This window comes from Emydura macquarii, unplaced genomic scaffold (genome assembly GCF_026122565.2).
Source record: "Emydura macquarii macquarii isolate MOO-44397 ecotype Brisbane River unplaced genomic scaffold, CSIRO-AGI_Emac_v2 contig_2205, whole genome shotgun sequence".
Classification (NCBI taxonomy): Eukaryota; Metazoa; Chordata; order Testudines; family Chelidae; genus Emydura; species Emydura macquarii.
This window is the reverse complement of record NW_027132342.1, coordinates 6,484,570-6,497,242: the sequence shown is the minus strand read 5'-3', so window position 1 is coordinate 6,497,242 and position 12,673 is coordinate 6,484,570. Positions and strand designations below refer to the sequence as shown.

General features: G+C 40.8%; 1 protein-coding gene across 5 annotated transcripts in view; it reads right to left on the bottom strand.

Moving 5' to 3' along the window:
- Positions 1–6,304, bottom strand: part of ABCC9 (ATP binding cassette subfamily C member 9) — a 115,758-nt gene extending 109,454 nt beyond the window's left edge. For all 5 annotated transcript variants that reach the window (XM_067559241.1, XM_067559243.1, XM_067559240.1 and 2 more), the window contains exon 1: positions 6,291–6,304. The gene's annotated coding sequence lies outside the window, so the exon portion shown is untranslated. The remainder of the gene's footprint in view (positions 1–6,290) is intronic.
- Between the last annotated feature and the right edge of the window lie 6,369 nt (positions 6,305–12,673).

Genomic DNA, 12,673 nt, shown 5'->3' with positions numbered 1-12,673 from the left:
AGAAAAAGGACAGGACGTGGTCTGTTCTGCATTGAAATGAAACAACATTTTTGAAAAAAAAAAATTTATTGAAAACAAAACATTTTTTACCAAAACAAAAATGTTTCAGAAAAATTCTGTGATTAAAAAAAAAAAGGCATTTTCTACTGAAAAAAAGTTTTGACAGCAAATTTTCAAACAGCTGTAGCATTAGCTAATGCCTATCCCTTTTTATAAACTCTTTATATTTGTGGGACCATAAAAAAAAGGAAATTTTGAAAGTAATCACTTGCAAAAGTTGGTGCAAACAATTCATTCACAGTATGAATTATATAGACCAGTTTATTGTTTCAAATAAGGAGGTGGAACTTCTTTTAAGAAGTGGCAGAGAAAATCTGGGGTTACAGATTGGGTACTATGTGCAAAAAGGCTGAATAGTAAAAAAAAAAAAAAAAAAAAAAAAAAGAATTGTAACATCTGAGTTTGATGGTCTCAATCCTGATCCCAAGTGTTTATTTAAAAAACCCACCACCACCTTTGGCATTAATTAGCACACTTTGAGACCTCAAAGGTACATGTCTGTGGTATTCAGTGATCACACATGTATGCTGTTTAAATCTTTTCCAGTTTTTTTCTATGTTTCCAGAGATTCAGCTCTGGTGGGGCTTTTAACTGCTCCAATCTTCTACTCAGGTTATTTTCTTAATTCCTTTTACTCCTGATAACATGTGATGTTCAGCAATCACACAGTGCTTGAGGTGCTTGCAAGAGATCTGCTTTATTTGGTGTCTGCTTCCAATTGTCTGTGCATAAAAACAAAAGCTTCACAACACCCTGACCTGACTCTCTGCCCAGGAATCTCAGCCCTTAAAGACACAGTTCCCAAAACCACAACATTTAGCACAATGTGGCACGGACAGTGATCAGCAGGAATAACAGCTGCAGTGGCATTAACAGCACAAGCACAAGGGTTTTCACCATATGCTGGAATTCAGCTCTGTTGGGAGTAATGGAGTCACCCCTTATGTTTGCTGATGCACATCCACCTTCATAGATACTTACTTTATGGTGTTTCTACTGAAAAGCTATTAGCTGGCTCTAACCTGAAGAGTGGCAAAGATTGCCACATGAAACCATAGTGCAACACACTGGAGCTGCAGGAGAGAACTCTCAGCTCTAACTTGCTTCACAAGGACCAATACATTCACTTGGCTTGCTACCAGCTATTGCTGGGTGTGTGTTAGAAAAAAGTGGATGTGTAGGAGTCTTTTGGGATGGGGGGGTGGGGGGGGGGGCGTGTTATGCCTGAAGGCATTATCTGGCAAAGTATCAGTGTTTGGATAGAACACTAGTGGCCCAACTACTACTCCAAAATAAAATATGTAATCAAAATGGCTATATTCAACAGAAAACTGAAATAAAGTTAAGTATGTGGTTTTGAAATTGGACATTCCTCCAAGCCACTGAGTGTGATTTCCTATTAAGTAGTATTGTTTAGGATTAGCTGCTGAGACCCTCTAAAATGCATCTCAGCATAATACCTTATTTAAAGTTATTATAAAGTTTATTTTGGTTGCAGAGAAAGACAACCCTTTGCCCGGTGGCTGGGAGGGAGGAAGAGAATGAATGAATTGCTGTCCTTTGAAAGAACTGTGTTTTAAAATGAAAAAATCATGAAATACTTTACACTCACCCTACCACCTGATCATACAATCAGTGACATGTGCCTAACTCTTCTTAAAGCGGATTTAGATGGTGCATATGTAGCTGATAAGGATAATTGGTCACACAGAACTCTCAAAAGTTCTAAAGTTTTCACAACATTGATTGTTGCAGACTGTCTCAGGAAAGTTCCTTCCTTAGAAGCCAGTATTTTGAGGCTACCCAATGTAACTGGCCAATGTTAAGAATGTGCATGTAAACCACAGTTACACAAGGTTGTTGGGGAATAGACTTTAACCTGACTGCTACCAAATGTATAAGACTAAGTATGGCCAAAGAGAATGCCTCATGTAAGCTGCCAAATATTTCAGGTATGTTCCTGTAGAATGAATTTCTTGTGCTAATGAATGTACTAGGCCAAGCCCCAGTGCTGTTCTGACTGCGCCAGGGATATACATAATAGTTCAGCTGCTTTGCTGTCAATTATACCAGATGTTGTAGGTGTCGGAAGAATGCACCTTCTGCACTGCCAGATGTACTAGATAGATTCCGGCATTCCAACTTCAGACAAGGGAATGCGTCAGTAAGGTAAAGGAACAACAGCAAAAGGAGTAATTTGTCAAGACACTGTTCAGTACATCAGGTGCATGCTGCCTAGATGTTTCTGGTACATCCCTTGCACAACAGGGGTGCTATCTTTGCCAGTAATGGCTAAATTATTTGTTTTTAATTAAACATTCTTTTTTTAAATTTAGGCTGTAAGAAATCTATCCTTTTTGGCCTATAGTGAACAGTTCTCTTTAACTTCTGTTCCTGTGATGGAGTGTCCACCCTATACCAGGCCTGAACATGTAAAATAGACCAATTAACCATATAGGCTGCATCTGGAGAAGAGTCCAGGACTCAAAAGGGACTGAAGAGTCCAGTTGGGGGAGGAGTTGAACTAGGCTTTTAAAGAGAGGGAGTTGGTGGTAGGAGAAGGGTTGCATGGAAGAGTTCTGCAGTTACTCCCTAGAGAGAAGGGAAGCTGACTAGGTACAAAGATGAGTTCTATGGGGAGATCATGCCTAAGATCATGCCTTGAACTACAGACAAGAAGCTGAGAGGAGTGAAGTAACCATAGGGAGTGGAGGAAGCTCCAGTGGTAAACCCAGATGTAGGCCAGGAGATAGAGAGGCAAGGTAAGATGGAACCCAAGGAAACAGCAACAAGGTCAGAGCTTGAGCAGACTGAATGCTGGGCATAGGTTTCCTGGGTTGGAATGTGGAGTAGGGATGGGCCCGGGTTCCCCTACCAGCCAGTGGGAAGGTGGCACTGGTTTGGAAGTGGATCAGAAGGTTGCCTAAGACTGCAGATAGACAGTTTGTCCTGTGGGACTGTCATGTCCCAGAAGGGGAGGATTGTAGTGATCTGGCCAGAGGGCAGAGTCACAAAGAGGCAGCCCACTGAATCCAGAGAGAGACACCATGGGACAAGTGATCAAAGGAGGCAGTGCCAGACTGGTAGGGAGCTAATCCCCAGATGTAGTCACAAGGAGGTGCCACATGGGTATCCTGTCACAGGCTCAGTCTTCACAAAAATCTAGAGCTAGTCAAAATTTTTCAAGTGAAATTATTTTCATTTAAAATTAGCCTCTCTCGAAAACTGAAAGTTTCACAAAAATGTTAGCTTTCAAGCCCTGAAATTGCTCTACATACATGGTGTCTCCTGGTATCCAAGGGAACCAAAGAGCAAAAAAGTGGATTAGAGTTACCTTTGCCTCAGTTCCATCAACTGTGTCAAGCAGAGTTAGGATAAAGCTGGGGATGCAGATCTAAAACGGAACCCAAACTTGACTGAACATGTCAACAAAATAATCATCAAAGTACAATTTCATTAATTTAGCAATCCCCTATTAAAGGGAGATAGCTATAGAAATACAACAGAAGTGGACATGTGTGGCTCTTTGAAGAGCTACAAAGGGATGTAAAGCAGCCAAAATGTTTCCACCAAAACATTGATGGAAAAGGACTTTTCAGTTTCATGAATGGAACTTTTTGGGTGGGTGGGGGAAATCAGGTTTTCATTAAAAAACAAATGCCCCCAAAACTGAACACATTTAGGATTTTGGCATCGGGAAACAGGAATTAATGGGTGGAGGGGTTGTTTTTGTGGGTTTTAAATTTTGTTTTCATTGACATTTTTTGCAGAAAAATATCATTTCCTGACCAGCGCTATGTCACTGACAGTGTGCTTGAAGTGATGAAGACAAAAGGGATGAAGATAAATGCTTCTATATGTTATTCAGTCTGGAAAGTTTATGCATGAATTTTTTCTTCAAACAGCATTAACTGCTGCTCTGTGCTTCTGCTAACCCTTCTGACTGCTGAGGCAGCCAGGCAGGATGAGGTATCCAGCCGGTCTTAGTCAAGTATTCAGACTGAAGCAATCAATTGCTAGCTGACAAGATGGGCAACACTTCAAAAGATAAAAGAAATAAGGTTGGAGGGGGGGTGAGGCTGACAGGATGAAAAGGGTAGGCTCAAGCCAGTTTCAGGGATGATATGCTTTCAGCTCTCTTTTTCTGAAATCTGATGCCTTGTTGGTTTACTTTGATGAAAGTTATCTGGAGGCAGAGAGACTGTGCAATGCCTAAAAATAAACTTTCAGCTACTTAACATTTGAGATTTTGTTCTGAAACTCCCACTAACTGGCAAGATGGGCCTCTCCGCTTTTGGACGGATGTATAAAACTTGATAGTATTGTAGTTAACAGCAATCGCTACAAATGTGATTCAGGATTAAATGGTTGCCATGGATGAGAAGAAGGCTGAGGGGGAAGAAAAGCCTATTACACAGACATAATAATGAACAAGATATCACTCTTATCCTAAACATTTTAACGTATCAAAGAATAAACTTGGTGACTCTTAAAACAGGCTCCACTTAAGAATCATCTAATGGTGATTCTCAAGTCATGGAGCCAGATACTGAGAAACCTTTTTCATAAAAGATTGTGAAGATGACAATGAGGAAATGGTGGATAATTTTTAAGTCCCCACATATAAATCAAGATAGGTGCAAAAGCCCTGGGAATTCTAACTGGGCAACACTTTATACAATATTTATGAAATCTAAAACTTTTCAAAGAAGGGGGAAAACTTCATTTAAAGTGGCACCTACATCTAGAATCTAGTTCTCCATATTCAAGAGTCTTATTTTAACTGGATTAAGATTCTGTTCTCTATGAACTGCAAGGCATTTGTGACTATTAAGAAAAGAGTGTAAAATGTGGACCTCAAGTACTCCTTGTTCTCTTTTGATCTTTAACCAAATAGCCAATATGTCTTTACCCCCATGATCGAAATATATCAGTGTGTATTCATGGCTTTTTCAGTTCATTTTAACCTCTGTTTTCTTTCTTGTCTTGCATATGATGTACATTTTTCTGTTTTTTATTATATATACAGGATAGATAGATTAAATAGGCAGATTTTTATAAAAGTACTCAATGTTTGATTCTGCTACCCAGCTGATTCATTATAAAAGGCCAGACATTTGTTCATCTTCATGGCATTTCGCAACATGCAGGTGGTGGAATGTACCTGAAGAACAGAAGAAAAGTCTACAAAGAACTCTAACAAAGAAGGCCAAATTCTGAAATCAATCAGTTTTCATGGGTGTAACTGTTGGCCTGATCCTGAGTTTTCCCATAGACTTCAGTGTGCACAGGATCAATGTGCACAGAGAGCAGAGTATTTCCCAGAATCCTTTTCCTTTTCTAATGTAAACTTTTTTTTTTGTTTGAAGTTTTTTGAGCTATGTAGAACTGTCTGAGTTATGTAGAACTTGCATTATCTGTTATCAGTTCTGATGAGACTACAGGTAAAGTTCTTGCAGTTTGAGATCTATTTGTTTTACCAAAAATGATCCTATATATTTTATATATATAGGAGCAACCAATTTAGATATGTTTGCTAGCCTGATAACCAGTGTTTAGATGATTTTAGGCCCTGAGGTGATAAAGTAATTAATTACTCTAGCTACTCTTCTGTTTTCACAACACTTGGTGGTATATACAAAGAGCCTAATTAAAAATCAATAGAAAGATATTCAGTGACTTCAAGGGGCTTTGGATCAGGCCCCAAATGCACAGAAAATACATTTACGAATACATTAATGAGTGTTCAGGAAAATATAAGACTATAGCTGAAGCAGAGCTAAACATAAAACTGATGCTGAAAAGCAATTCACATAAATATTCGCAGCTGTCTGTCAGATATAATTATCCTGCTTGTTTCTTTCTTTGGAAGCTTCTTAATACAGCAACTTGTGCAGTCTCAAATGCTAGCATGCTACGCTGTCTGCTGTGAAACAAGCTAGGATTTTGACTTCTTACACGAGGACTGGACTACTGAAAATCAATTTAAAAGAAACGTAACCCTATAAACAATAGAGAAAGCATGAGCAGTTGGGAATGATAAGGTCTGAGCATATTGGTGTGAGAAGGAAAAGTTAAACAGATTTGAACTGTAATCCCCAGGAAAATGCAAGAAGTCTTGTCCCACAGATATAAGGGGAAGGAGGAGGTTAGTCGGAGATAAGAGTGGGGGGGATGCTGCTGCATGCCCCGTTTCTTTGCTCAGTGTTAGATCAAACTCTGTAGCTTACCTTTATACATACACACACAAAATATCAAACCCAGTTTTCCCCCGGTTGTGGTTGTGCTATGTGATCAAGATCATTCCGACTGCAGGATTCTCCTCCACTTTGTGAAGCAGCTCCAAGCCCTGGAGTGGATTATTTTTAGGCTGGTGATGGGAAGATCAGCTGCTGCCTCCTATCGAGTTTCCAAAGTGAACAAACTTTCCTTGCCTTTCTCACACACACAAGAGGGCAGGAAACTGGGAAGAGACAAGCAAGCAATAGGCACCAATTTTTAGTCCCCTGAAGCTTCAATTCCAGGGCCCCCAGGATTCTTCCAGAATGCTTTTATTTTCACTTTCCCCAGCTGAAGTACTAACATACAAAGGGGGTTCCATCACACTGCAGGTACAGATGGTCATCAGGTGATTATTCTAAAATAATCAATATGCCCCAAGATGATCAAACTTCAAAATGGCATATAAGATGCAGCTTTGGAAAACAGCACTATTAGTTAGTAGACTTCAATTTAGTGTTTTCTTAGTAAAGAACATAGCACTACATTTGAATGAAATTTTGCACATCCTCATGAGGATAGGGGAAAAACTGGATCCTGCCAAATGTTGGACTAGAGCTCCCAAATTCCTGTTAAAACACAGAATAAGTCTAGTAACCCTTACGGCTCATAAATAAAAATATGAATTGGAGCAGCTGCATTTCTTTGCTTTTTTTTTTTTAAGTGGATAGAATTTTTAGATTTGGATTAAAAAAGAAAAACTAACTGTGTTAAGTGCCAGGAGCATGTTTTATGGTGCTGCTGCACCCATTTACTACAGGATCTGGATTATTTGGTGTACTAGGAGCTATTACATATTTGTTTTCTATTTAGACAGTAGAATTAGTATGTATACGTTTAAAATAGCAGAATCCAGGTACCAGATATATTTTTTCCGATGCTATTGAGTGGGATACATCAGGGTTCAGACTTTTCCATCAAAGCAAGAGCAACTACCGTTATTTTCTATTTAGATTGTATAGTTTGGGGCCAAAATTTGGGGCCAGCTGAATCCAGGTGCCATATACAGGATCTTGCAGTGCTATTGTGCCAGCACTCATCATGGCTGAGAAAATTTTGGTTAAGTAGGAGTGGTTACACTCATTCTTTATTTAGAAACAACAATTTCAGAACTTATAGCCAAAACTTGGCTAGATGCAGCATTATCCAGGTGTTGAATCTGGGTTTTTGCAGTGTGAATGTACCAAAATCCAAAATGTTTTGGTGCCGTAAAAGGGACTAGACTTGTGCGCTGATCTGATGGTATAATTTGAAGACTTGCAGCCAAAAAGTGACAGGATTCAGGTATATGCAGGTTTACTTTTTTCCATTATTTTGTTACCCTGTCACTCTGGAAGGAGGAGATAGAAGACTCAGATCTATAGGAAAATGCCATGCTTAGTTTCCCTCCATCAACTTGTGATCGTTCAACCTTCAGCTATACTGAGTTACTATGACAATTTCCCACCAGGCATTTCCTTGACATTTCACTTTTTTCAAGTTCAGAGAAAGTTTTACGAGATAAAAAAATAACACAGGCTTCTGAATTCCAATATATATCTCCTTTAGCAGGATCAAAATAAATCCTAAAATGTTCTATTTAGTGTTTAAAATAGTATTGTTGTCATGACATTTCCTGAGAGGGCAGATTCTGACCTAAATTGATATGGAGACACACATGGTTAATGCACAACAAAAAATAGCTTAAGCCTTTCATTTCCTGTGTCACAGTCTGTTTAAATGGGAGTCCTTCATATCTATTTTTATTGCCCTGTCCACTTATTTGCCATTTTAAGATTGAGAGGGATTATACAATGGCTGGAGAAACTAGGTGGTCGCCCCTCTCATGTAACATTTTTAAGAGCCCCTTTTAAATGCTTTGGCCAACACCCTCTGAACTTTTCAAAGTGCTGGTTTGGAATTTTTCGATGAAACATTTTTTCACTGGAAAAAACCAATTTCTCGAAACCAAAACTGTATGCTGGAAAGGGTCAGTTTTATCAAATTTTGCAACTTGAAAAACTTTGAAACATTTCCAAAATTATCAGAATAGTTTGTTTTGGCATTTAAAAAAAATTAAATCCAGTTTTCTGATTTGAAACAACTTTTTGTTTTGAAATTTAAGCTAATTATTAGTTTTAAGAAATGGTCAGACTTGAAAAGAAACATTTCAAATTTATTGAAACAAAATATTTTAGTTGACATGACCCACATTTTTCCCCTGATTTTTTCAGTTTGTGAAAATTTCCACAAATTTGACTTTTCATCCCAATTTGGGATAGGAAATTTTTTTTTGATATCTCAAACGTTTTTTTTGTGGGACGGGAAAACCATTTCCTGCCCACTCCTAGCAAAGTGTTCTGTTCTCAATCATTGTCAAAATCTGTGCTACTTGTTTTATACTCATGGATGGGAGATTAGTTTCAAAGCAGTGTAGAAACGGTTGTCATTTTATTATCATAAATAGCAATCTGAAGAAAAACTCTCTGAAGATCAAGTCAGCACCTGCCCCCACACACACTGTATACCTGAATGTATCATAATAATAATCTCTGTACCAAATTTCCCCACACACACACATCATTCATGCAATGAGAATGATTTGAGAGGTCTGTTCTTATTTGTGGAGCATTTTAAAACATGCATGTTTTAAATACTATCCCCACACGAGGAATTTAGGATGGGGGAGGGAGCTGGAATCAGGAAATATTAGCATAAAGCTGCTTAAATCTATGTGTTATTTTTAGGGGCAGGCATGGTAAAACTGCCTTATGTAATACAGTTCTGGGGGAAAAAAGCTGCCATTTTCCCATCTATTGTGGGCAGATTCCCTGTCTCCCCTCAGCCCACCTCATCTGATTTCCCCATCCATCCACCTCCCCCGCAGCAGAAGGGACTTACCCGGAGGTAAGGCAGGAGTGTTAGCAGGCGTCTGGCTGCCTGGGCTTAATCTTTGGGATGCCAGGTATTTACTACTGCAGCAGTCGGCTAGTGGCTCGGCAGTGAAGCGATCAGCCCAGCCAGAGAAGCACCGGGGGAAGAGACAGAGCCAGCAAAGCGAGGGGGATGCTGCTGCTTACTCCCATGCAGCCAGGAGACGGGGCGAGGGAGAAGGAGGCGGTTGAGCAGCACAGATCTTTTATTTTCATTTTTAAAGAGAAATTGTACAGCCCGTTTATGCACCAGCTCTATGCACCAGCCAACTATCCTCCTCTAGGGGCGGAATGGGGTGCTCTGCGATTGGATTGCCCAGACAGAGCCCAGGGCCAGCCTAGCCCGAAGGCTCTCAGCTTTGCATCCCGAAAAGGGAGTGTAGTTTGCTGGAAGGATCCCCCTGAGCAGTGAATTAGCATGAGCCACCTGCACCAATATTATACCCTGGTTAGAGTCAAGCGGTAGGGAACCCACTGGCCCAAATAGGCGCCAACTCCATGGGTGCTCCAGCACTCACGCACCCACCGAAAAAAAGAGGGGGTCCCAGCCACACAGCATGGATGGCGGGTATAAGAGGCTTGGGGGAGGCTAAGCCTCCCCAAACGGGGCAAGAAATGCCAGATGGTGCACCGGCCTGACACCTTTGGAGCACTACAGCGGTATCTGCCAAGAAGCGGTGGGATACGGGGGAGCATCAGTGCCCAGACTGCCCCACCCATGATCCACTCCACTCCTGCTCGGCCTCTTCCCCCCAAGCTGCACTTCCCTCTGCCTCTTCCCACCCTCACCTCGCCCCTTTCCCTGAGACCCCTCGCACCTTCTGCTTGCCCCTCTCTACCCCCTCGCTCATCCCCATCGCTCATCCTTAAGGCAGGAGAGGGCAGAAAGGAATGAGCAGCAGGCGGGAGGGGTACCTCAGGGAGGGGGTGGAGAGGAGCACAAACCAGGAAAAACAAAAGTCAGCAGAGCTCGGAGTGTTTTCACCAGACACGCAGCAGCGAGACATCTGTATCCCTACATCTGCACCACTGCAGTACTGTATGTCTAGACATGGCCTTAGATCTTGATCCAAACCCATTAAAATCAATGGAAAGATTACCATTCACTTGAATGGGCTTTGGATCAATCCCTAAATGAGTCTAAAGGAGTCTAAGGCCCAGTCTACACTTACCTGGCGATTTGGCGGCAGTCGCTTGCATAACTCCTGTCGACTGCTGTGCTTCCTTTCTGCGCAGCGTTGTCACTGCACTGCGCCGACGGGAACCATGTTCCCATTGAGGCAGCGCTACGCCACTTGAGGGGGTGGTTTTACTGCGTCGACTTCTTATGACTTCTGGATCGATTGAGTGGGTCTTCACTGACTGCTCAGCCGATCCAGATAGGTTCATCTGACAGCGGCGACTTTGCCGCCATCAGTGCAGATGTACACTAAGAGTAAGGCCTGGTCCACAGAACAGAGTTAGGTTGTCTTCACTAGCACAGAGTTAGCGTCTACACTAAAATGTAGCTCCCACCAATGTAACTTGCCCACTACACTGACTTAATACTGCACCTCTACGAGAGGTGTAGCGCTTAGGAGGATGGAGTTAGGTCGATGCAGTGTCATTGTAGACACGGCATTGCTTACATCGACTGTTGCTGCCTTTCAGAAGCCATCCCACAATGCCCTCTTTTGACAGCTAAATCGGTGAAGTGTTCCTGGTGAGGATGAGCACCTCTGACACAAGGCATGTAGTGTGGACATGTAAAAGCAATTAAATTACTGGGGAGACTGTACATTCACGTAACTTAGGTTAACTTAATTTTGTAGTATAGACTTGCCCTATGTCTACACAATGGGGCATAGCCATAGTGTAGACAGCCTACATGGAAGGAGTTTATCCATTGCTGTAGGAACACCACCTCCCCAAATGACAGTAGCTAGGCTGACAGAAGCATTCTTCCATCGACATAGCCCTGTCTATTCTGGGAGTTAGTTCAGCTTAACTACATGGGTAAAGGTGTGGATTTTAGACACCCCTGACCAACATTGCTAAATTTACCTACATTTTAAATATAGACCAGGCCTAAGTATGGAGTTGGCATACCACATGCATTGAGGGGACTTTTCAGGGTTTGTCTACATGGAACAGCTATTGTGGAATAAGCTGTTCTGCAATAGCTTCCTGTGTGGACAGTTTATTTAGCTTACTAAATCAGAAAAAGGCACTCTTGTTCCAGAATATGAGTGTCCACATGGATAGCTATTGCAAAATAAGTTATTCCACAATAACTTTGCTGGTCAATTTCCTGGTGTAGGCAAGCACTTAGACTCCCTCTAGGTTTTCTTAGGGCTGTCTACACTGATGTAGCTGCACTGGTGCAAATCCCTAGTGTAGATGTTTTACACAGATGAAAAAAAGTGGCTTGAACTGATGCACTTGTGATACCTGTGTACCGCATTTGCGATAGGAGTTTACACTAGTGCAGTTGGGTACATGAGTGCAGCTATAATATCAGACTGCAGACAAGCCCTTAGCTTTACCTCGGAATTTGATTCAGTAATGTGAATCCCAGTAGTACCTTGTTAAAAATTTTGTGATATAATAAGATCAGGTTGTTGGCCCTTCATGCTTAACTTTGCATATGCTTGTGACCTTTCATTGAAGAAACCTGTTTCACTTTATTTGTTTTAATTACTTGTTGCTAGTCCCTCAAAAAATGATTTACCTTGAAAATGTTACTGGAGTATCAAAAACCTAATTGCCTGTTTTTGTTTATTTTTAATTTAATGGAATAACTTGACTGTACCTTTTAAATTTTTGTTGGGACTGAGCTTGGCAAAAAAAGAAAAAAGAGCGTTAGAGACAAAATCCAATTAAAAATATTTCCCATAGCCTTGTTTTTTTTAATTTCTTGATTCTATGGAGAAAATATTGTGGAAAATATGCAATATACAACAAAGGGCACAGAGCAATCTAAATAGAGAGGCACTGAATAAGGAGAATTATAAGAAAATCTCAAACCTCAAAGATCACCAAAAAGAAATGGTAGTGACCAAGAGATAAGAACTTATTTATGCTGGGGATTTGTCCCCATTCCAGCCATCAATGGACAGCTAATGGTCAGTGACACACTTATTGTAACCAGCAAAGCTAACATTTGCATTGTTAAATCTTAATCCTGCTTGAAGACAGGTACAAAAACTGTGGCTTATAGAAGTTTACCTGTCTACACTAGTGGTTTGCATGGGCTCAGCAACACTGGTGGCTTAATATTGATGGCTGAAATCAGAGCAAAGCTGAGCCAAGGCCTACTATCCCTAAAAACCCTTCTCTTCCTCTTCATCCCTCACTGTGGTTTACTAATCCTAAAACCAATAGAAATGGTTCTATTAATATGAAGACACAATTATTCTAATAGAACACTTTTTAAAAATTCT